Raw genomic sequence first — 4648 nt, 5'->3', positions numbered from 1 at the left:
TTTTTTTTTTTTTTTTTTTTTTTTTTTTTTTTTTTTTTAATTGGTGATTAAACATGCTCGGCGGTCTCTCGTTATTCCGCTGCGGCGAAGGCTTTCGCGTTTCCTCTTTTCAACTTGCTTCTTTTTCTCCCCTCTCCCCTCCCGTCAAAATTCGAAATAACCGAGAATCATCGGGAATTGCCGAGAGGCGAACCTTGGAAACGTTTAATAAGGATCTGTTGGTAGATCTTTGGTATTTTTATTTATCAACTCGATAAAATACGAATCGGCCGGGAATAATTATTGGCTTGTGTAATGTAATTTAAATTATAAATTTCTACGATTGTGGAAACTTATTATTTTTACATTATTTTTTTATTATGGAATTTTTTTTTTAATCAAGTTGGAGGAAGTTTTTTTTCTCGAGTTCAGAAACGAAATTAGAAATAGAATTTTTAAGTAATTTTTAATAAGCAATAGGATATTAATTGAAATAATTAAGCAAGGACTTGATCATAACTTGTGATATTTTATTTATTAATTCGATGAAATACTGAATATGAATGGATAATTATGGTTGGAATTTGAAAATATATTTTAATTTTTATGTTTTAATTAAAATTTATATTAGTTGGCAATGATAATTTCGTATATTTTGTATCACAATTAAGCTAAGAAATAATATATAAATAATTTCTGATTTTTAATGAGTTAGAATAATTTAAAAAAATATCTATTCATTACCTAATTTTTTATTTTAATAATCTACATTGATTTATTTTGTTATTTAACAAAAATTATTTATTATTTATGAAAAAAGAATTTCATTAGAGCGATTTATAATAATAATTATTATTATTATTATAATTAACTACTATAATTACAATATCTTTTAATATCTATTTTGAGATTTTTATCATTTTGATAATTTTAATTTTTTTAATACAATTTTTCAATACAATTAAAGAATTAGTTATTTTTAAACAACTTACAAAACGAAGAATATATTTTTCCTTCTAAAAATTCAAAATTTTTAGATCAAGGATTAAACGAGAAATAAATTTCTTTTTTTATAAAAAATCCATTAATTCATCATTGCTAAAATTAGAATTCACGCTTAGATGAGTAAACACTATATATATATACATCTGTAACTTGAGAATCTTGAAATAAAGTTGCAAAGTAATTGCATCGATATATTCTCTCATACCATTTTTGTTTTTCGCCATATTTATCTTCATACTTACCATTTATTCATTAGCATCTTCTTTCTTTTGACGTTTTTTTTTTTTTTTTTTTTTTTTTTTTTTTTTTTTTTTTTTTTTTTTTACGTTATGCGTCTCGTCCAGCGAAATTACGCAAATATTTTCTAAATGCAGGATTTAAATTTAAGAGTCAACTGTACATCGAAAGGTTATACGTACATGCACTTAAACATATAATACTTTACTGATGCAATAGTTCGAGCATTATCTTGTCTTCCGAGGGAATAACCAACACGTATAGAGTGATCAAACGTACTTGCGACACGACGATCTTTTAACTCGCCGTATCTTCTTCCTTGCACTTTGATATAAATCCGATTAATAAACGTAAATACTATAGCTGGGGGCGATCGATTAAACGAGAATGACAAAATTGCAGTTTAAAAACAATAACGAGTATTATTTGTCATTCTTACAAACTACCATGTTGTTGTAGGTAGTATATTAATTGCTTTTATGCTATTATTTTATGCTCGTTCTTTCTTTAAGTGAGATTAATCGATGAATAAATTGATCTATAATGAGTCTCTAATGACACAAAGTTGCATTTCTGTAAAGAGAAAATATTTCAACGTTAAATATTTGAATCGTGAAATGCTTAAAATAATAATTTTTTTCTTTTCGAGTCATTCCAATTTCGTGCTCTATTTCATTGCAATATTTAAATGAGATTTATCATCATATAGAATAATTTGATTTATAAATATTTTATCCCACGGTACAAAATTTCTATAAAACGAAAATCAATAGAATCAATATTTAACTTCCAAACTTCCATTTGAAGGATAAATTAACAAACCAACGAACCGATGATTTCTTTCTTCTAGGGAGTAATTTCCTAATATTACAAAATCGATTATCGAACATCTTCCTCTCGGCCTCGAAAAGAAATTTCTCGAAAAGAAATAGACGAAGGTATTGATCATCGTTAAAATGTCAACGGTGAATAGGAGGGCTTCGAAGAGTGTTCGAGGAGTCGAGTATACTTCTCTCTCATAGAAACTTCTTGTCGTTTCTTGTTCAGCTCATCAAAAAAAAAAAAAAGACAATCATGTGACAGACCGGCAATAAAGTCGATTCTCTTCGACTTCTCGATAATTGTCATTGATTCCCTTGTTCAATCCGGCTGATACGTTTCGATACTTTTTGTCTCTCTCTCTCTCTCTCTCTTCTGCGGATTCTTTCTCACTCTGATTCACAGAATCTCAAGTTATTCTTATCTTTTTATTTCTCTTTTATCAACTCTCTTATAAATTCCACTTCAAACATTCATATTCATTTTAATTCATCCCCTGTCTTCCCCTCCCACTTTCTCCTTCTCTCTCGCTCTCTCCCTCTTTTCCTCTCGTCTTATTTTCTATCTTCTTCCATGGCGCGTAACTTAAGGTTATTTCCACCTTTGTCTGGTCGCCTTTCCCACTTCGGCTCCCGGGTCTGTCTACATTCGCGTGGGGCTTTCATTCAAGTACGCATTCTTCAGGATGCGCAGGGCTCGTAAGTGCATCCGCGCGTGTAACCTTTCTGTAAATATAAAACCTCTATTGCAACAACCGTGCCGCGTATCGTACTTATAAGGCCGTTGAAAATGCATTGCCTTCTGCCATCTGATATTTCAAATTTCCTCGCTGCTCTTCCCTTCAGCATCTTTCGAAAGAAGCGGTGTGCAAGGCAACGCGGTGCCATCGAACCCTTGGATACGTTTTTTCTTTTGGTTTATTTTTTTTTTCTTTTGCCGTAATATGCGTATTATTTACGTATATTTTCTCTTTTTTTTGAGAATTTATTGCAGATTTCTTAAATTTATTCACAATTGAATTTTTTTTATTGTGAATTTGTGTTTTCTTTGAATATAAGTATATATATATATGTAGATAATAAATAAGAAAAATTATAAAAATTATAAAAAAAAAAGGTACATATGAAAATTCGCTTTTTTAAGTAAATAAAAATTCTTTATCAATGAGATTGAAGGATTATAGAAAAAAATTTAATATTTAAATTATATTTATATTTAAATGATATTAAATTATATATAATTTTAACTCTATTCAATTTAAGTTGAAATATATTTTTTTCATTTTGAAATATTAAAATATTTTTTTTAGTTACTATAATAGAAAATGAATAAAAATGAATTAATTGTTTTTTATCTTTGATTATCATATATATTTTTTGCTAGAAGAATAATTTATTTCAAATATCACAAAAATTAATTGAAAATTATTTAATGATAGATATTTTATTAATATTTATTCAAAAATTCACAAATTATTAATTAAATCATAAGAAAAAAGACGATGTATTTTTTATTGTTAAATGATTGGAAAAATATTAGAAGAATATTACACAAGTCAGCTTTCTTTTGTAATATATTTCTTTATTTTTATTTAAGTAGAACTTAAATCCTTTATATTTATAATTCTCGGAACTATAATTTTGAAAAAATTAATAACTGATTTATTGAGCTACGAACGTTTCAAGGAATTACTTCTTTGAATTATAATCTCGGAAAAATAAATGGGAAACTAATATTTTAAAGACTTAGAAAGGAACGTTAACACTTTCAATTTGACGTCTGATTCATCGTTGATTGCTTCACTAAAGTTCACATGTATTCTAAACTATTTCGTAGGTGTAATATTGAATCTGTATACTATAAAAGTTACAACATCTAATTTTCACTTTTCATCATAAACTTTGTCATTTAAAATTACAAATTTCTTTCTCAAATACTCAATATCATAAAAAAAAGAAAAAAGAAAAAGAAAATCAATATATATCATAAACAATATTCAAAGGATACTATACTATAATATAATATATAATATAATAATAATATAATATAATATGACTAAAATAGGAGAATATTGATTATCCGAACTAATTGAGAAACAAATTCTAATTTCAAATAATTGATCAAGAAGACAAATTAACCAATAAATCAACAACCAAACAACCAAATGAAACAATTAAAAAATTCATAAACAATTCTCAAATATCATTATTATTTATTATGAACAAAAAAAATACTTAATGAGAGAAATTTATTGAAAAATAAATTAATCTCTTTTAAACACGTTGAAATAACCAAACTTGGAACAATTTATACTCTATTATAATCCAATCAATATGCCAATCAATATAATCTTAAAGAATAAAAATAGAAAAAGATGAAACAAATTAATTTATTTCCGTAATATCCGTTTCTATACATTCGTATATCGTATAACTTCAGCCATTGACTGAACTCCTATCAATTTGTTCGAAAAAACCATTCACTTCCTCGTCTAAAATACATAATACATTAAGCATCGTTTTTAACGCTTTGAATTATCATATCTCTATATCTACAACGATCGAATCACTTTCTCGCCAGGCCCACGAGAGCAAACACGAGTCGATCG

Source organism: Apis dorsata, unplaced genomic scaffold (genome assembly GCF_000469605.1).
Source record: "Apis dorsata unplaced genomic scaffold, Apis dorsata 1.3 scaffold_598, whole genome shotgun sequence".
In the NCBI taxonomy this organism is placed as follows: domain Eukaryota; kingdom Metazoa; phylum Arthropoda; class Insecta; order Hymenoptera; family Apidae; genus Apis; species Apis dorsata.
Note: the sequence above shows the minus strand (reverse complement) of the source record.